This window comes from Heterocephalus glaber, unplaced genomic scaffold (genome assembly GCF_053883595.1).
Source record: "Heterocephalus glaber isolate CG9 unplaced genomic scaffold, H.glaber_assembly_v1.0 deba00001428, whole genome shotgun sequence".
Taxonomy (NCBI): Eukaryota; Metazoa; Chordata; class Mammalia; order Rodentia; family Bathyergidae; genus Heterocephalus; species Heterocephalus glaber.
In genome coordinates, this window is record NW_028258293.1 from 35,182,060 (window position 1) to 35,204,540 (window position 22,481).

The 22,481-nt window shown below is 34.7% G+C and overlaps 1 protein-coding gene and 1 pseudogene across 17 annotated transcripts in view; both read right to left on the bottom strand.

The window, feature by feature from the left end:
• Positions 1-22,481, bottom strand: part of Tenm4 (teneurin transmembrane protein 4) — a 2,854,999-nt gene that overhangs the window by 2,041,376 nt on the left and 791,142 nt on the right. The window lies entirely within an intron of this gene.
• On the bottom strand, positions 17,507-19,732 carry LOC147828075 (protein kinase C iota type pseudogene; annotated as a pseudogene).

The window sequence follows — 22,481 nt, forward strand, 5'->3', positions numbered from 1 at the left end:
AGGAAAAGGTCCAAGGATTTGGGGATAGTGGGAGGGGAAGGGGAAAGGGAAGAAGGGAAAGGAAAAATTATGAGAAAAGAAAAAAAATGGGATAAAACTCTGTGTAAATAGGGAAGGGTGAAAGGGTTGAAGGGTGCACAGGTAATGGGAGAAAAAATTAGAACTGAGATACATCATGTTCTGGTACAAACACCCAATGATAAATGTAAATGCATTTTATACCTAAAATGTACCAATAAATAAATATATAAATTAAAAAAAAGAATTCCATAAACTCATGGAAACTGGACAACACACTTCTGAATAATCAATGTGTCACAGAGGAAATTAAAAAGAAATCAGAGAGTTCCTACAATTGAATGACAATGCCAATACAACACATTGGTATCTATGGGACACAATGAAAACACTCTTACAAGGCAAATTCATAGCAGTGAATACATACATTAGGAAAACAGAGCAAGCTCAAATATACAACCTGATGCTAAACCTTAAGCTTCTAGAAAAAGAAGAGCAGGACAAGGGGAGGAAATTATAAAGATCAGAGGAGAAAACAATGCAGTGGAGACTAAGAGAATAATACAAAAAAATCAATGAAGCCAAGGGTTGGTTCTTCAAAGGAATAAATAAAATGAACAAACCCTTAGCAAACATTATCAGAAAAAGGAAAGAAAAGGCCCAAATCCATGCAATTAGGAATGAAAAATATGAAATTACAATGGACCCAGGAGAAATCCAGAGGATTATCAATACCTACTTTGAGAACCTATATGCCCAAAAATCGAAAATACAGAAGAAATGGACAGATTCCTAGATATTTGTGAATTGAAAAAGTTGAATGAAGAAGACCTAAAAATTTGAATCAAACCAATATCAATCTAATTGAAAATGTAATTAAAAATTTACCAACTAAGAAAAGCCCAGGTCCTGATGGCTTCACTGCTGAATTCTACAAGACATTTAGAGAGGAACTACTGCCACTACTGTTTAAACTCTTCAATGAAAATGAAAGGGAAGCAATACCCCCAAATTCATTCCTGGAAGCAAGCATCACCTTGATCTCCAAAGCAGAGAAAGACCCAACCGAAAAGGAGAACTATAGGCCAATCTCACTAAGGAACATAGATGCAAAAATCCTTAATAAGATAGTGGCAAATAGAATGCAGTAGATCATCAAGAAGATCATACACCCTGATCAAGTGGGATTCATCCCAGGGATGTAGGGATGGTTCAACATATGCAAATAAACCAATGTAACACAGTACATCAACAGAGCCAAGGACAAAAACCATATGATTATCTCCATAGATGCAGAAAAAGCATTTGACAAAATCCACCATGTATTTATGATAAAAACCCTATAAAAATTGGAATAGAAGGTCTCTACCTCAAACTGATAGAAGCCATCTATGAAAAACCAACAGCCAATATCATACTAAATGTGGGGAGCGGTGTCAGCCAAAAAGCTTCATTTTAATTTTACCCTCTGTTATAAATATCCAGGAGACTGTGTTATGGGGAACCATGTCTTCGCTAATTCCGATGTTTACCTTTAGAGATTGCCCTGGCAACAAGATGAACCTTTTGTAACCCCATGAAACAAAGTAGCCCCTGAGGGCAAGGAGTGTCTAGAAAACTAGCAAACAAGGAAGCAGGTGTTTTTGGATAAAGGTCATGGTTAATGACTTTACTCACTGAATGTATAAAAGAGAGGTGAAAATAAACTTGCTGGCGCGGTCTTTGTGAGCCCTCCTGTCTCTCTGTTTCTTCTTTCTCAGTCCTCACGTCCCTACTCAGGTCCTGTTCGACAGGTTGCAGCCGGACCAAGACAACTAAATGGTCAAAAACTGAAGACTTCCACGCTAAAATCAGGAACAAGACAAGGATGTCCACTATCACCACTTCTATTCAATATTGTTCTGGAAACATTAGCCAGAGAAAATAGACAAAAGAAAGAAAGAAAGGAATAAAGATAGGAAAGGAAGAAGTCAAATTGTCATTATTTGCAGATGATGTGAGACTCTATATAGAAGACCCCAAGAACTCCACCAAAAGTCTTCTAGACTTAATAACCAAATTCAGTAAAGTAGCTGGATACAAGGTCAACACACAAAAATGAATAGCTTTCCTCTACATGAACAACAGACTCACTGATAGAGAAATGGGGCAATCAATTACTTTCACAATAGCATCTAAAATATTGAGATATCTTGGAATCAAACAAACAAAAGAAATAAAAATAACCTCCTCTCTGAAAACTGTAGCACTCTGAAACGAGAGATTGAAGATGATATCAGAAAATGGAAAGACATCCTTTTTCATCCCTTGGGTAGGAAGAAACAACATAGTGAAAATGGCCATACTTTCAACATTGCTATATAGATTCAATGCAATCCCAATTGAAATCCCAGCAGCATACTTCAGAGACCTGGAGAAAATAATCGAAAAATTCATTAGGATTGAGAAGAGACCTAGAATACCAAAAGCCATATTAGGCAATAAAGACAAAGGTAGGGGGTATCACAATTCCCAACTTGAAACTATACTACAAAGCTACTGTGATAAAAACAGCATGGTACTGGCAAAGAAGCAGACCTGAGGATCAGTGGAGGAGATTAGAAGATGTAGAAACAACTCCAGATACACTCAACCATTTCATCTTCAATAAAGGAGCCAAACACCTTCACTGGATAAAAATAGCCTCTTTAATAAATGGTGCTGGAAAAATTGGGTTTCAACATGCCAAAGATTAAAACTAGACTTATATCTCTCACCATGCACTAAACTAAAATCAAAATGGATCAAAGAACTAAATATTAAAATAAAAATGCTGAACCAGCTGGACTAGAGGTTAGGTAGAACTCTTGAAGACATTAGTGTAGGAAAAGATTTTATGAACAAAATCTCAGTTGCGGGTGAACTAGCACAAACAATCAACAAGTGGCATCTCTTCTTATTAAAAAGCTTCTGCAAAACAAGAGAAACCAACAACAGTGGAAAACCCACAGTGTGGGAAAAAATTTTCACCTGGTGTTCCTCAGTCCAAAGTCTACTATCTAGAATCTATAAAGAACAGAAAAAAATCAGACCTCCCAAATTTAAAGACCCAGTCCAAAAATGGGCATCTGAAATGAACAGACATTTCTGAGATAAAGAAATAGAAATAGCAAAGAAACATATGAAAAATTGTTCAACATCACTGGTCATTCGAGAGATGCAAATGAAAACAACACTGAGATTCCACCCCACCCCAGGAAGAAAGGCTGCTATTATGAGATCAACTAATAACAAATGCTGGTGGTGTTTTGGGGAAAGAGGAACACTGCTACACTGCTGGTGGGAGTGTAGAATGGTATGGAGATATCAGTATGGAGATACCTCAAAAAACTAGGATTGGAAGTCGCACTTGACCCAGCTATTCCCCTAATGGATATCTTCCCCAAAGAATTAAAAGTATCATACCACAGTGATATATGTGCACCCATGTTCATAGTGGCACAATTTGTGATAGCTAAAACTTGGAAGCAACCCAATTGCCCATCAACAGGAGACTGGATAAAGAAAATATGTTTGTTTTTTTTTATAAATAGAGTATCACTCAGCCATAAATAACAAGAAACTAGAGACATTTATAGCTAAGTGGATGCACATTGAGGCGATACTCTTTAAGTGAAATAAATAGGACACACATGTGTAAGTACCGAATATTTTCTCTAGTGAGAGAAACTGAAAGTGTAAATAAGAACTAAAAAGTATAATAGATAATGTGAAATAGAAAGAAAAAGTGCAAGGGGAAGGGGAAGTATTAGGGGTAGGGAAAAAGAAAGAAAGGAATAGAATTAATAGGTGAAAAAAATCGAAACAAAGGCTTTGTAGATGGGGGGGTGGAAGGTTTGAAGGGAGGGCAGGGGAATGGGGGAAAAATAAGAACCAAGATGGATTATATAAAGGTGCAAATTTCCAATGATGCATATCATTATATTGTATACCCTAAATTTACCAATAAATTTAATACAAAAAATACGTATGTAACCAACATCAGAATGCCTGTTTATAAAAATATACTGTAATAGATCTAAAGAGAAACACTATAATGCAGTAGTAATAGGAGATTCAATATCCCATTTTTAATATTAGACAGAAAATAATAGTAATAATAATTATTATGAGTTTGAACTGAAGTTTAGAGTCAATGGGTCTAACAGATATATTTAGACCATCTCATCCAAAAGCAACAGAATAGGTGTTATTCTCAAGTATAGATCATAGGCTAGGACAAAAAATAAGTCTTAAATTTCCAAACATTAACGTTATGTTAATTTTTTTTTATGAACACAAGAGCATGAAACTAGATATCAACAATACAGGGACTCTTACAAAACTCACATATATGTCCAAATTAAACAATATGCTCTTGAATATTCATAGATTACAGAAGAAATTCAAAGAGAAATTTCAAAGAATACCGAGACAAACAAAAACAGAAGCACAATAAACCAAAAGATATAGGATGTGATATAGTTTTGAGAAGGAATTTTATAGCAACAAATACCTAACCCCCCAAAAACAAAACAAAAAAAGTTTAAAATAACCTAATATTACATAAAGGAACATAAAAAAATGGAAACTAGAAAAATAAATGCAAAAAAACCCAAAACTAAATGTAATTTTTTTTGAAAAAAATACAAAAGATACATTTTTAGTTAGACTAACAGAAAGATTAAAAGAAAGAAAATCAGAAATAAGAGGGGAGATGAAGTGTAAAGGATAATAAAAGACTACTAGGAACAACTACCCATCAGAGAAAAGGTATAAGCTAGGAAAAACTGGACAACTCCCTGGAAACATGCAATGTACAAAGACTGAGCTTTAAAAAATAAGGAAATCTGAACAGAATAATAAAAAGTTTAAACATTAGATCAGAAATAAACAGTTTCCCATTGAAGCAAAGCTAAAGTTCAGATGGTTTCATCCTGAATTCTATTAATTATTTTTAAAAAATTCCAATCTTTCTCAAATTCTTCTAAAAAACTTAAAGAGAAGAGATTATTTCTCAACTCATCTTACAAGTCTTGAGTTACTCTGATAACAAATCCAGACAAGGACATTATAGGAACAAAAAGCTACAAGCCAATATCCCTAATGAGAGTAGATAGAAAAATTTTAAACAAAATACCAGTAAACTAAATCCAACAGCACTGAAAAATGGCATTTACAATGAAGAAATAAAATTTATCTCAATGATATGATGGTCTTTCAACATGGTTAAATCAATAAATGTAATATATATTAATAAATCAAGGCCAAAAATTATATGAGCATCTCAACAAGTGCAGAAAACTTATTTGACAACATTCAATATTCATTCTTAATAAAAACTATCAAGAAAATAGATACAAAAAAAGAATATATCTCACTAGGTATGGAGGTGCATTCCTGTAATCACAGTGCCAGGGAAGCTGTGGCAAGCGACTAGAGCAGGACTGCTCATGCCTTTGGAGCTCGCATACCAAGACACATACCCTGGGTGCTGGACTGGAAACTAAAGGCTTTAATGTTCACCCTGAAGGGTTTCTGTCTTGCTTTGGCTCAATTCCTTTCTATTAACCTATTTCCTGCTTTGTGAGTGAATGAGAAGTTTACTCTGTGCCATGCAGTTTCTGTCTTGGAGCCTCCAACATTGGACTGAACCCATAGAACCTTGATCCAAAATAAACTTATTCTCTTTTAAATTGAGGGTGAAGGGTATTTTGTTCCAGTGAAGGAAAAGTGATTAATACACAAGCTGTACATATGATAAAGGGTTGTTGTCCAAAACACGTAAGGAACTAAAACAAATCAATGCAAGAAAACAAATGACTTGATTTTAAAAGTGGGCAACAGATCTAAACAGATATTTCTCAAAATAAAATTTATGAACAAACAATAGAAATGTGAAAAACTGTTCAATAATTGTAATCATCTGGAGAGTGCAAATAGATAATCATTTTACAATTGTTAAAATGAGATAATCATTTTACACTTGTTAGAATGGCTTTTACTAAAAAGATAAATGAAAACAAGTTTTGACTGGATGTGAAATAAAGGAAAACCTTTACTGGGAATATAAAGCATACAACTACTTTGGAAAATAACTAAAAATAGAATTACTATGTAATCGGCAGGCCCATTTCTAGGTATATATCCAAATGAATTGAAATTGGTGTATTAGAAAGATATCTACACAGTGATGTTCATTTCAGGATTATTCACAATAGCCAAGTATATAATAAACCTAAGTGTCCATCAATAAATTGCTATACAAACTTAAGTAGGAATGAAATTCTGTCATTTCTGACATCTAGATATGGAAGGACATTATGTAAAGGATAGTATGCTACATGAAAAAAAAAGTGGGATACAGAAAAACCAAATACAGTACTGTATGATTTTAATTATATGTGGAACCCAAAACATTGCTTTAATAGAAATAAAGAGTAAAAATGTAGTTATCAGAAGTTGAAATAAGGAGATATTAGGACAGCGGAGATGTTGATCAAAGTGTACAAAGCTTTACTTGGACTAGAGAAATTAGTTATGGCCCTCTCTTGCATTGTTTAGTTATAACATTTAATAATACTTTCAAAATTACTAAAATATAGATTGTTAATGTCCTCATCCTCCCAAAAAGTAATGTTTGTTATGGAATAGCTATGTCAATTATCTTGACTAAATTATTCGATAATGCTGCATGGATCAAAACAACACACCGTACTCTGTAAGTACACACAATTATTGGTTAACTAAAATAAATTTATAAAAATGAATAAAATAACAAAACCAAACCCCAAATTCCTCAAAAGCAAATCTGCTTGAAATAAAGTAACCTGCTTTTAAAAATTATAATGAGGTAGTATTAACTGTCACACTTTAACTTCTAGAGCAGGCACTGTATTGCTCTATATTTATGTATTCATCGCATATTCAAAAACAAAGAAAAGGAGGGCCAGGGATTTAGCTCAGTGGTTTACCAGCCTGATGTGCAAGCTCAAGGACCAGAGTTCGATCCCCGGTACCAAAAAAAAAAAAAAAAAAAAAAAAAGCAAAGGAGGGGACACCTAGAATGGCATTGGTACAGTAATAAAACTCAAAAAAGTTGTAAAAAATTATATTTAGAGGTCTAATGTATGATAATGGTGGTATTTTAAATCAATTAGCAGAGAATGGAATTATGAAAATTTGAAAAACAATTTGTATCAAATTTCACACTATATCTCAATAAATTCAGATAAAATCATGTAACATATATATTTTATAATTTGTGGAAGTGAAAATTTAATTATCACCATCACTGAAAAAAACTACAACAAAGGAAAATCTTGATTGAATTGTCTCCTTAACATGAACATATTTTTTGAGGTTCTGAGGATTGAATCTAGGTCTTTGCACTGAACTATAGCCTCAGCCCATTTTTTAATTTGTACACAAGTTGTCCCTAAGTCATTAAGTTGCCCAGTCTGGCCCTGAAGTTATTATCTTCAGCCTCCCAGACTGCTAGGATTACAGGCCTACACCAGGAGGCTAGCCTAATAAGACCATTTGATTCATGTTCATTATTTCTACAAATAAAATCAAAACTCTGATAATAGTAAAGTTTCATCATACATAAAAATTAAATTTGTACATGAATAACAAGAGTTCCTAAAAATTATAGAAATATTTTCTATTTCTGTTGAAAAATGGGCAGATATGGAACAATTATTTATAAGTGAAAGAAAAAAACAATATCAACTTGGTAAATAACCAAAAATAAATTAAAACAATCAAATATAATTTTCATTATGGGGTTGAATAAAAAAAATAGAATGTTTAAAGAAGCATCACTTACTAAATATTCTTATACACTGATAAGTTCAAATTTATCCAATCTTTCTAGAGAGAATATGGTTAAAATATATAAAAAATACAATGTATGGTAATTTCATTCTGGCATTTTTCCCCAAGAAAATCAGGATTATAATATTTAGAGCAAAGTCTTACATTTAACAATTTTGTTGTATGTCATGCACCATTCTATTTTATTTACATTAACTCATTTAATTTTTATTAAAAGCCTGAGATAAGCCCTATTACTACAAGTCCATCTTACACATAAGAAAATGGAGAGAGATTATGACTAACCAAGCCCTGTTCCCCTTTTCCTTTTCTCTTGTTTTATTTTTAGCCTCAGTTTAATTTCTCTTGTTCTTATTATTGATAATGGGGGATATTTCACCTATACACAACTCTGTAAAATTTTAGAACAAAAATGCATGCATGTGTATGTATAAAGGTACACATACACATATAAACACATATGTGTATATGTAAGTATTCATCTTTATATCTGTATTTTTATTTATATTTGAATTTTATATAAGGTTCATAGGTGCAGAAAGATTCGTGTATGTTTTTTATCACTTGTATATATACAATTATTTTGTTAGTTTTGATTTCACATTATTCTTAGAATCAGGGAAATTAAAGTATAGGCAAGTTACAAAATTTGTCTACATTCTAACTCCTAAACTGTTTTCTCCAGACAACTGATGTACTGGAGCCAGCGAATATAATTTATGTCAGCTGTTAAGTGTTCTTAAAAATTGTGAGGCATTATTGAAAAATTGAGTTACATAAATTTAAAATTAAAGGCAAATGAGAAATACTTAAAATTCATGTTATCATAATAAATTTACCAAAATATAGTGGAGGATATTCACATTTATTATATCTGTGTAGTAGAAACACTGTATAATAATGTCACGTGTATCTTTTCTTAATTCTGAGTTCAATAATGTTGCATTGGTAGCTGGAAAATTGGCATGGTGGTGATATTTTCATCAAAGACTTTGCACACTCTACAAATCAGAGTGTGATTTATTGTTTTGCTGATTATATAAATTTAAGAGAGTCTTGAAGAAAATGTTAATAAAGCAAAATAAATTTAAGGCTGTGTCGGTTAGGTAGGCTTTACGTCAGGAATAGCACAAAAAATGAAGGAAATACTTTCTAGTGTTTGAAGTTTGTTAATATATTAGCAAAGAAGTCACTCACTGTTGCAGACAAATGAATGAAAATCCTACATAGGTCTTTCTTGCTTCACTCTTGCAGTATTTATTAACATAAACAAAATACCACCTAAAATTTATATCAGAACTATACTAACTTATCAACTGACACTAAAGGTTGGCTATAGTTATGAAAGTTTGACAAATGTCTAAGAAAGAATTCTTTGAGGACCAAACTCTGTATTTCAGTTAGAGTATTATATATTTAACTATTATTTGTAAATTGTATGCTATACATTGATAACTATGAAATTTATAAAAAACTTACTTTTTCTCTAGCAAACTGGTACTTATTTATTAGCATAGCATTACTGTGCTGAATATATAGCTAAATTTTTCATTTTCTTCATTTTCTCAATGTCTTTTGAATTTGTTAAATTTGTATAAGTGCAAGTTACTCTTGCTGTGAAATTGGAAAAATAAGGAACACCAAAAGTAAAATAAAAATTACCTGTAATATATCTATTTGGAGTACTACATTTCATATACATATTAATTCAAAATTAAAATACACTCTGAACAGTGTTTTGACTTTTAACAATATATCATGGGCAACTCCCTATGTTTTTAAATATTTCTTTAGAAGTGCTTTATGGTACTACTCTTCCCTAATAAGGATTTATCCATAATTTACTTGAACAATTCCAAATCCCTTTCATTGACAAGATAACTTATATATTTTAAGTTTAAAATTTAAAATGAGATAGTGCCTCACTATTTAGTCCAGGCTGACCTGGTCCTCTCTCTCAACCTCCGCATGCTTGGCTTTTAATTCTTATTTTACATAAATGTTAACATTGAAGTCAAAGATGTTTGAAATTTTATTTATAAAGGCTTAGTGGTTGTTCAGACACTCACAACTACCACTTATTTTTGGAAATTTAACAGCTTATGTCTTGTTTCAGTGTCTTGTACTCTTATATCTTTTGCACTTGTGCTACATTTTCAGTTTTCTCACCCAAACCACCAAAGATAACTTATTTCAGTTTGGCACAATTGCTAATAAGTAGCAATTAAGTGGCAATAATGTTGATAGTTTCAACATGGAAAACTTCATCAGTAGTGTGCCGCAAACACTGCTATTCCATGTCTCAGTTCCTTAGACAGGCCTTGTCACTAGGATGTGAAGTTTATAGAGTTTTCATGCCAAAGCATCATCCTGAACCTCACATACAGACTGTAGATGTGAAACCACTAAATATATAATCAGGAATAGAAAGAGAAACTGGAAATATAAAGAACAAAAGAGAGAATATAGCATACTGCTTTTTACACTGTGGTTTCTTGGGCTAATGCCCAGTATCCAAAATTACTTCCTTACTACTTAAAGCTTGCCAGGTGCTTCTCTCTGTGAGCAATGTGTATCCTACCCCATTGTTTCCTGGGATAACTATACTTATTTTTCCAGTCTCAGCTTAGCATCACTTTCTCTTGGAAATCACCCCTACACATACCTATTCACACAGTCACATATATCGGGACTCTTTAACTCTACATAGACTTTACAACAGCCTGTCTCTTTATAAAAGATATGTTCAAAACACAATTCCTGGTACCTCTGAATGTGACAGAATTCAAAAATAGGGATTTTTCAGAATAATCAAGCTAAGATGAAGTCAAATTGGATTAGAGTAAGAACCAAAGCAATGACTAGTGTGCTTATAAAAAGGGAAAAAATGTACACAGACAAGCACACAGGGAAATTGCTGGATAATGACAAATAGAGAGATTAGAATGATGAATCCACAGGCCAAAAAATACCAAGGACAACCTGAAACCAATGAAAGCTAGGAAGAGGCAGGGATGGATTCTCTTGCAGGGACTTTGGATTGAGCATGGGCCTGCTTGTATCTCTATTTCCAGATTCTAGGCTCCAGAATTGTGAAAATAAATTTCCATTTTGTAAGCCATCCACTTTGGGGTACATTGATCTGACAACTCTAAGGAGAGAATTATTTCCTTTGCCACTCTCTTCCTCATTCATTCAACAAATTTCCCTAAGTGCTGGAGATTATCAAGGAGTATTCTTGCTCGCTTTCCTCATACACCTTTACTAATCAATATGACCATTCAAGAGAGAAACTATCATTAAATTCTCTGTAGCCCATACAGTTATACCCCCAGAAGAGGGTGCTAATGAATAATGGTTGGTTAAACTATTAAATGCCACTCTTGATGTTTCATAGTGAGGTTCTTTTTTAGGTTGCTTATATGTCCTAGTGAAGAGACATACAAGAGACTTTGAGGGGTGAGGAAAAAGAAAACAGTCTTTTAATGACAATCACAGATCTACCTAAAGTAAAGAAAATAATGGAATATGTGCATTTTACACAAAAAGATTTCAGATTTTTCTTGTTGTTCTCATCAACTATGCAAATAAAGTGCCATTTTGCTTTGATTGTCTGAATGTTTACTTCATCAACATAAAAACAACCAAATGGACTTTCAATGAACTTGAAATATGTGTTTAAGAAAGCCTGAGAAACAGTACAATATAATGAATCAACTGTGAAGTTAAACTGCTTGAACTTGAATTTCTGCTTAGCCAATTCTTAGGAGTACAGTACTTTAAGAAAGCATTCAATCTCTACAGTTCCTCACCTACAAAATAAGATTAATAAGTATAAACTATACATGAAGCATATATGAGGATTCAAAGATACTGTGTGTTTAATATAGTGTATTGGTTATAGTGATTGGCAAAGATTAATTTTATTTACTTGTATTGTACTACTCTCATTATTAATACATTGACTTCTATAATAGTTTTGGTTATAAAATCTTGGTATAAATCTGTTTTTATTTGTGCTGCTATATAAAAATACCTTAGATTGGGTAATTTATAAAGAGCAGAGATTTATTTCTCCCAGTTGTGGGGCTGGGAAGTCTTAATCAAAGTGAGATGAGGGCCTGCGTGCTGCAGCCTCATAGGCTGGAAGATGGAAAGGGGGAAGGATGATGAATGCGGTCCTCACAGGGCATAATGGCAGGAAGGAACCCACTCCCACAAACTCTTTTCATAAAAGTGTTAATACACTTACTCCCTCAAATTCATTAATCCTGACAGCCAAACACCTCTCATTAGGGCCACAACTCTAAACATGGAAGATCAAGTTTCCAACACATTGATCTTTGGGAACACATACAGGTTATAGTGCTGTTCATTCAAAATTTTCATTAACTCAGAAAATTAAAATGCCAAAAATCTTAGATGTGATCACCCATTCATTATTAGAGATGTGGCTTTTAGAAAATAAAGATGAAGAACTTAATTTGGTATAAGTCATTGGTGGACCATATCACCATGGCCAAGGGGTTTTCCATGAGATACACAGAAAATTGGAAAGAACTGTTTATAAATAACTGATGTCTATATAAGAAGACAATGATATAAGTTATAATAGTTGTAAGTTATGGGCCGGGGATTTAGCTCAGTGGTTCTGCTGCCTGCCTGGCAAGCACAAGGTCCTGAGTTCAATCCCCAGTACCAAAAAAACCAAAAAACAAAATAAGAGTTATTAGTTGTAAGATTCACTAGTTCCTTACTTTCATTGGAAAACAATAAAGCTCCTTACTTTCATTGGAAAATGATTATAGCTCCTTAGCAATTACTTAAAACATTTTATGTTCTTATACCTGCTTATTGGTACACATGGTTTTATACCTACTATATTGTATTTCTCTTTACTTATTAATTTAGTTAGCTAATTGGTTAGTTTTATTGTGCTAGAGTCAAACCCAAGCCTTGTGCTTGCTAGACAAGTGAGCTACACCAGCAGCACATTCTTCACTTTGATTCTATTGTCTCCTTTTTTTCTCTTTTGCTGCTTCTTTGAATAGATTTTGTTTATAAAACTATTTTTTCTCTCCTGGTTTGAAATGTATAAATTCTATTATTTTTGACATTAACTTTCATATTTTTAATACATGTCTTTATTTTAAAATTGTTAGTTATAACTTTACCCCTGGAAATTTGAAGGATATTAAAATACCTCAATCTAATTATTACTATCTACTAACTTTCTCATCATTGACTTTCTGTACATTGGTTCTAACATTTCTCTTAAAAAGTTTCCAGTCTAGACAATTCATATTTTATTTACTGGCTTATCATTTAGGGAATTCAGATGAAGTATAATTTCAATCTTAGATATGAATCAGTTCCTCATTTTTACTTAAACGAGGGCCTTGAACATTCAATGAATGTTTTGTTGGTGAGGCACAATCTCTACCCCACAGAGATTATTTTGAATTTTCTTTTGTTTATATCCAGAGCCCAGGGTAAAGCATAAATGAAATGTTTATTTCCCTTCACTGATTGACAGATACTTGCTTGCTCAATCTTTCAGTGAAATACAGTACTTAAGTGTGACAATATTTGTGGTCTCATTTCCATTTCTGTATGTGTTAAACTGAATAAAGGAATGCATAAAATTAATCAATTTACTAGAATTATTTTTTGAAGAGGCTGTCCTTTCTCCAGTGTATGTTTTTGGTGTCTTTGTTGAAAACCAGCTGGCTTTAGATTTGTAGAATACTTTTGAATTTTCTTTTCTGTTCCATTGGTCTATGTGTCAGTTTTGATGCCAATTAATTCTCTTTTTTCTTTTTAATGAAAGCTTCAGTGTCCTATATATGTTAAGTAGCCCAAAGACTCACAACTCCTGTTTCGTCAGTTGAATTTTCTCTCTCTCTCTCTCTCTATATATATTTCATTTCAAAATCCTTTTATTTCTTCTGAAAACAGATTTATCAAATGAAAACCTCTGAGAATCACAGATGGCAAACCATTAGTCCTGTCCCTAAAGAACTGATATTAAAGTGATGCAATATATTTCTGTTACAAATAAATTTCTATGGGCTGGATGACAGTGCTGTATAACTGACAAAAGCACAACATCCTAGAGCAGATGTTGATGTTTAACAGAAAGTATGAATATCAGACATGAAGTTATCTTTCCTGAAAGATTTAAATTTTACTACTCTCCTGGCATAATATGTTGCATAAGTCTCTCCTTATCTTTCAACTTTATTATGTTTGAATGCATATCAATGAGCCAGCTAACAGTAGTCAAAATTTGCAAAGAACATTTTTCTCATTTGACATTTTTATTTATTATTCAAAGAAGGAAATGTCACTAACCCATATCACAATTACTAGACAGCTTCAAATCTGTTTCTGACCCCCTTGATTAGTGTATTTCCCTTATTTCCACTGTAAGTTATATTTTACCATGAGTTTGAAATTACTGTATTGTTTTCTTTTTCTCCCATCAACCCTTACTGCATGTATTTTTTAATTTGTATTAAATGTTTTATTTAAAGGTTTTTAACATGAAAATGAAAGTACACAAATACAGATTACATTATGATGACCAAGGCAGTGTTCTACATGACACAAATCAAGTGAAAACAAATTTATAAAGTAAATATACGAGCACTGAACAAGGTACTTGAAATTTAATCCAAGCTACATATCCAAAACATTATCTGACCACAGGATTATGCAAAATAAATTATTTCCAAGAACACCAGAATGCCAACCATTCTGACCATAAGCTGCCTTATTCCCCTGGTGAGTATTTTGAGAGAACTTCTATGTGGTATGAAAAAATCTTCACCTGCTCTTCCTCAGACAAAGGTCTACTATCTTGAATCTGTAAAGAACTTAAAAAGATCAGACCTCCCAAATTTAAAGACCCAATCTGAAAATGGGCATCTGAAATGAACAGACATTTCTCAGACAAAGAAGTAGAAATAGCAAATAAATACATGAAAAAACATTCAACATCACTGGTCATTTGAAATGAAAACAACACTGAGATTCCACTTCACTCTAGAAAGAATGGCTGCTATCATGAAATCAAACCAATTACAAATGCTGGCGGGGCTGTGCGGGGTTGTGCTCCACTGCTGGTGGGAGTGTAGACTGGTGCAACCACTGTGGAAATCAGTATGGAGATACCTCAAAGAACTAGGACTGGAAGTCTCATTTGACTCCACTGTTCCACTGCTGGGGATCTTCCCCAAAGAATTAAAAGAATCATACCACAGTGATATACGTGCACCCATGTTCATAGCAGCATAGCTTGGGATAGCTAAAACTTGGAAACTGCCCAAATGCCCATCAACTGGAGACTGGATAAAGAAAAAGTGTTTTTTTTAAAAAAATAGAGTACTACTCAGCCATAAAAATGAGAAATTAGAGACATTTATAGCTAAGTGGATGCACATTGAGGTGATACTCTTAAGTGAAATAAATAGGACACACATGTATAAATACCAAATAGTTTCTCTGGTGTGAGAAACTGAAAGTGTAAATAAGGACTAAAATGTATAATAGGTAATGTGAAATAGGAAGAAAAGGGGCAAAGGGGAAGGAAGTAGGAGGGCTAGGGGAAAGGATAGAAGGAAATGGGATTAATATGAGAAAATGGAAAAATAGGAACAAAATCTTTGTAAATAGGGAGGAATGGAGGGGTTGAAAGGAGGGCTGGGCAAGGGTGAAAAATAAGAACCAAAAGAGATTATGTAAAGGTGCAAATTTCCAATGATGAATGTCATTATATTGTATACCTAAAATGTACCAATGATTAGAATGAATAATCAAAAATGCAAAATAGGAAGAAAAGGTCCAAAGGGGTAGGGGTAGTGGGAGGGGCAGGGGAAAGGAAAGAAGGGAAAGGAAAAAAGCTGGGAAATGGAAAAAATGGAAACAAAGTCTTTGTAAATAGGAAAGGGTGGAGGGCATGAAGGGAGGGCTAGGAATGGGGAAAAAATAAGAACCAAGATGCATTATGTAAAGATGCAATTCCCAATGAGAAATGTAATTGTGTTGTATACCCACAATGTACCAATAAAAGAATTTAATAAAGTGCAAAAAAAAAAAATGCATGTAAACTTAAAGACTTCAAAAATAGAACAGTTTAAAACATACCTGTAATGTAATTCTGCATAAACTATACAGTTAATCTTATTACTTAAAAATTTTAAAAACAAAATGCCACCCTGAATAATGATTAAAACCTCATCAAAGAAAAATGCTCATCATTTGGATATCATTGGCAGAAAACTGAGAAAATTTTGTTGGGGAGTACAAGTGAGATCTCTCATGAAGTCATTCATTTAAAATTTGTTCAAAAATGATCATAAGTTTATACATTTCTGCTTATAACATCTTAAAATATTATTCTATGGACACATTTTGTACTGTTTAACTGAAGGACAAAAGAATAACTTGAAGAAAGTTTCTCAAAATGAGGTCCAAAGGCCCAAGAAATCTAATGTGGACTCAGTAATAAACATATTAAACAAACACCCTGTGTGATTATTCTACACTCTGAAATGTCCTATGGGAAAGAGCAACACTTAAAAGCAAGATCATAAATATATTTCTGACATGTTAGAATTGTTTGTAAGTTTATGTTGTGATTACTGCTTTTTGTTTTAAAACAAGTTCCAGGCATTAAGAGAAACATATATCCCTCAGAAATGAACACGTGAATGTCTATAAACATTTTCCTTTTCAAACTTATTTGAAGAAAAGATAATATATGACTACAGGCTTTGGAAAAGTTATATTTCTCATGAAATGGGGCACCCCCAAAAAGATAAAAAGATAATTTATTAAATGCCTACAAATTTTAAATAATTCTAAATTTAAAACTAAATGACTTACCTAAAATTAAATTTTACTAAGTTTGTAGCTTTGAAATTTATTTAGATAAGTTTCTTTTCAAATCCTTTGCATCAAAAAGTTACCAAAACAGAGGGATGCTATATCTAGAACTCTTTAACTAATAAACTGCTAAGCGATAATTTTAATAAAAAGTTTGAAGAACTCTACCCCTGAAATGAATTCTACTGTGTATTTTATGTGTTATCCTACTAAAAAAAAGCACACTTAACTAAGTGTTTTTAACACTTAACTAATTTAAGAAGATAGAACTATACGTGTTTTCTACAAATTTATTCAAAATTGTTATTTTTTTGATTTCCCTGAAGACTACAAAAACTGACCCCCCAAAGTACAGGTAATATGGTTTGGAGAGAAACTAGCATAGGTAAGACATTCTACTTAAAAGAAAAATTGTTTTCTTGTATAATAAATAAAAAGAAAAAATATTAGGCACTATGTCTCACTCAACAAATGGAACATGTACACAAGTATGGTTAAGGAATTGGCTCATTGTTATTTAAATCAGTTCATAAAAAGCAACTCTATCAACAAAAAATTCTATATTCTCTACCACAGACTATAAGAATCAAATATTGCATCTAAATATAACCATAAAAAAGAAATTAAAATTAGCTTCTAGACAACTATGGAAAGGTTAATTGAATCCAGGCTAGTAACAAGTTGTTCCAAGCATTAAATGGCAACATAGGCAAAATTTATAGTTGAAAAGTGAGGATCAGACTCATTCATCTTCATACATGGATAGAGGATTGATATACTCAAAACCTGCAAATTCACATCCATCAATCTTCCTCACAATGTCATTATCATCTGGGGAGAGCCGGACAGATTCATTAGTAAATTGAGGGTCAAAGTTGTCTAAACCTAATCCCCTAGAAATATTTGCTTTAAAGGGAGGCACCACCTGCTTTCGCTCCATCATGTGCCAGTTAACATTTCGAAAGAATGGATGCTTCTTAACATCAGCAGAGCCCCTTTGAGGATGACAACCTAATCGTTCCTTTGGGTCCCTGTTCAGAAAACTCTCCAGAACACTTACAGGTTTTACAGACAGACAATGCGGTATGAAAATGTCTCTTTCCAAAATTACTTGCAAGAGATAATCAATTGACTTTTCATGAGGGTTATCAAAGCTCTCATCAAGATGGAATGGAGACTCTCCAATCATCATCTCATACATCAGTACTCCAAGAGTCCACCAGTCCACACTGAAACTGTAATCTCCTCTTACAATTTCTGGAGCCAGGTAATTAGGAGTGCCACAGAAAGTGCTGGTCGCATCTCCTGGCTGTAAGCCTTCTTTAGACACACAATAGTCAGTGAGTTTAATGTGCCCTTCTGAGTCCAGTAATAAATTGTCCAATTTCAAGTTTCTATACAGTATCCCTCACTGATGAAGATAGTTGAATGCTAAATTGATTTCTGCAGAGTAAAGCCTGGCATGTTCTTCAAGTAGTATTCCTTGTTGCTACATATGAAACATCAGATCTCTATCATTTACATAATCTAGAACAAAGAATAGTCTGCTTTCTGTCTGGAAGCAAGGATGCAGTCCTACAAGAAAAGGACAATTAGATGCCTGCTCCAAAATGTGCTTCTCTATCTGTACCCAATCAGTGTTGAAAAGCTCTCTTTTCACTGCTTTCATGGCATACATATGATCTGATTTTTTCAGTTGAACCAACAGCACTTTCCCATAACTTCCTCTGCCAATCATGCTGAGTAAATCAAAGTCCTGAAGACCTAAACTAGGTGAAGCTTTGCCACTTACCCAGATTTTCCCTGCCTCATTCTCTTCATCAACTTGTTCTAAAGGCCCACAAGTAGAAAGGTTATGTGGGATTGCTGTGTGTGCAGGGTCTGAAGCCATGGATGATGGATCGACTGGCATCATGGGCTCTGATGGTAAAGAATGTTGGCCACATTCAATTGTGACAAGTTTGTGGCACTTCTTGTGAACCAAGAGTTTACAGTTGGTGCACTTATATGCCTGGCGGCCAAGTCCCCCTCCCTATACAGTCTGTGCAGACAGCACAGTGAGCTCACCTGCTGAAGTGTTTGGCCTGAAAAGTGTGGCCATTCACATAATACAGCTTTCTCCAGCGGCCTGCAGCTCTGTGGTGGATGGATTTCTCTCCTGGGCAAGGCTCTTTAGGATGTTCTGATATACAAGGTGATTTATGAATTAAGAGTGCAGAATCTTTCCTTAACTCAGAAAGCCTAAAGGCCTTTTCTAACTCCAACTGAGATGACACAATATATGGGTCTCCTTCCTCCTCTACCCATGTGTGGTGAAAAGCTGTTTATTGTCCAAACACCACACATCTCGATCTTTATCACACAGGCCCTCAAAGGGGATGGAATTCTCAAGAGATCTTGTCATGATGTCTCTTCCCAAAATCAGGGCTGATCAGGTAGAGGTGTGGGTGGTGGAGGTGCCTGGGAAGAAGGGACCATAGACGGGTTGGCTGCCCAGGGAAACAGGCAGGCAGGGCTCAGAGAATGAGAGTGGCCTGACTGTCTGCAGGGACCACACTGGCCAGAATCCTGCAAGGCTCTTTGTGAAGTTGTTTCCAATAGTGCTGGCCAGGCCTGGATAGATGTACACCAGGCTTCTCAGTGTCTCTTGGGGGCCAGTGGCTGTGACTTTGGTCTACCCCCCTGGACTTGGACTCTCTAGTTTTTTTGTGCCTGGCTCTGGAAAGACCTGCCCAGAGCTACTGGGTGTTTCTGGGCCTGGTGATACTTGCCCCGGGCTCTTCCCAGTTTCTGTGCTATTGGTATTTGGACTTAGGGAGACTTCACTGGGGTACCTTGATTGTGGTAGGTCACTGGTGGTCACTCCAGGGGAGACCTTTGCTGCAGTGTCTTTGACAGTCATGTGGCTTCTACCGTGTGGCCTGCAGCATCTGGATGAAGTCAGCCATGTTCTCAATCTTTCACAGATACTTACTCTGCCTGGGGTCCTGAGGCTGTGGCCTCTCAAAGTTGAGAAGCAGCTCAGCATGTTTGCTGTTGACCATCTCCAGCCAAGTGAGTTCAGGAGATGGCCAGTTGATGCCCATTAGCAAGAGTTCCAAGTTCTGTTTGGAGATGTTACCAAGGAAGTGAGGTCAAGTCTTGAGATTCCACAACTGGAGTCCCTATGTAATAGAAAGCCCTATGGCCCATTGTTTTCTTCATACTAAATAAATCAGTGGCTATTTATTATTTTTACCTAAGTATCTATGAATGTTTTTATCTATCATCTGTTAGTTTTTCATGTTTGAATTACTGGGGCCTGTACCTTGAATCTCCACAGTGAACTCTGGGTATATCCTCAGATTTTTTTTTCAGATAAACAGCAAGAGTCTCTCTAAGTCACCAAATTGGTCAAGTTGGACTCCACTTTGTGATTTTCTTACCTCAGCTGCCCAGAGTCCTGAGATTATAGTCACACACCATCCTGCCTGATCCAGTGTGCTATTTAGAAACATCAATACTAGAAAATCTTTTGATGATATTAGGCATTCATGATATCTTCACTTTTAGAGCAAAATGTCTGCACTGACATTGTGCATGTGGTGGCCACAGTGCTGAGCATCTTTTCCATATAAAGGAAGCATGTTTTTGTGAAAATGCAATGATGGGGATTTACATTTAGAGAGCCATGAAATTTTAGAATGTTTGTCTTAGCATTCCATCTGTGACTTTCTAGAAATTTCCACAATAATTTTCCTTAAGAGATACAAATGTTTGTTTCAAAGTATATCTTCGGGATTGGATTCATAGCAGGCTGTAGAATTGAGGTGCACACAAATGAGTAATTATTCATCCTTAGCTAATGATCTAAATACCAAAGTGTAGTATTCAGAATAGTAACAAACTGTGTTTCCTAGAAAATAAGACCTAACTGGAAATATCTACCTGGAACCAGGCCTAGCTGATTATTACTGTGGTGATGGCCAGTGTTATGCAGAAAATTGTACCTCACTATTGTCTTGCACTATGGCTACTCTGTAATGACAGGTAAAGCAAGGATAGGCTGATTGGGGTTGTCATTTTTTCTGGTTAGGTCTTATTTTGGGGAAAATATAGTAGAGCGAGGCAGGAGAGCACATTGTGACTGCATGACAGAGTCTTCATAAAGGCTAAAAACCATCACCCCGGGGTGATGATGAATGCATACATATGGCATTTGAAGCTTTCCTTTTGGCCACTTGTAATCACTTCCTATCTGCCTATCCCAATCAGTCCATGTACCTTGTGTCCCAAGTGAGTAGTTTGCATTTTCTAGATGCAAGGAAGCTGTAACCATTCAGCACGTAGTTTTTTGGGTTTTGATGAGCTTATAAAATCAGTACAACCATGTTGATGAGAGAGAATTAACCCAAATCTGTGCTCTACCCCTCAACATAAGAAAGCTGACTTGTAAAAGAGGAACAGCATCTTCCCCAATGAGAGAGTCATTCTGTGATTGGAGTAGTGTGCCCCAAAAAGATCATGAATGAGAGAGCAAAGGCAAAGATTGATCAATGGACCAGAGTCTGGCTGAAGACAACACCTAGGATGAAAAGGGAAAACCAGAACTCAGGGCTGTGTACATTAATTCCAACTACCTAATTGAGCCCCCACGTTGTGGTCTACAACCAGCAGAGAAAAGAGATCTGAACATATTTCCCATCTACCGAAAGGAGCAGGACACACCTTGGCATGAATTGTAACCACAGTCTGGGGAGGAATAAACAGCCACCTTTTAATCCAAGGAGAGCTCCTCAAAGACCCATAGGCCCTAAAGCTAGGCATAGAAAATCACGGCTGTCTGGATCCCCAAATTGCAGTTTATGGAACGAAACCACTCATGCAATAACACAGTAATGTTTTCTTCAACTCAATTCTTTTTTGTTTTTTCTATTTTGTATCATTTTATTTTTCCTTTTTTAAGGATTTGAGGGTTTTCTTTCACTTTCTCTTCTTTTTATTATTTGACTTTTATCTTTTCCAACATTTTTTTCTTCCTTTTTATTTCTGTTCTTGCTTTTTATTTCTTTTTCTTGTTTGTTCTTTTCAGTGACTGTTCTCTATCACTATTAACTTTCGTTTACTCCTTAATAGGACCTCCTATCATACTTTATTTCCTCCTTCATATACTATTAATTAATTTTTCAAATCTTACTTTTAAAATTTTTTTCACTTCCTCCACACTTGCTAGAATATCTACTAAGCTTTATGAATCTCTAGATAAATAGTTAACTTTACACTATTACTGTTGAGTAATACTGTGCTATTGTTAGTAGAGGTGAAGTTGGTTCATTTAGTAGATATTTTCTGTAGGTCAATAGTAGGACAATATTTGGTTCATCTGAGTGCTCATATTGTAATTATACATTTCTTTTCTATGGATAAGTCTTACTTTATTGGTCATTAGATTTTTCCAATATTCAGTTTGTATTTAATGCTATACTGATGCTGATTTTAATATTATGCCCAAAGTGGCACAGCTGTTGCTATTAGTTGGCTTTCTTGTGGGGCCAACATGTAGTTTGCTGAGGGGTCATTAACAATGCTGTGCCCCATTCTGGGAGAACTGGGTGCTGGGCCAAAATGCTGCAACCTCCCATCTCATGTAAAGGGAGGGGGTTGGACCCACTCTCTGTCATTGACTGGAGGCTATGTAGAAAGCATGTGGTCCTGGCTCAAAAGATGAGGGACTGGAG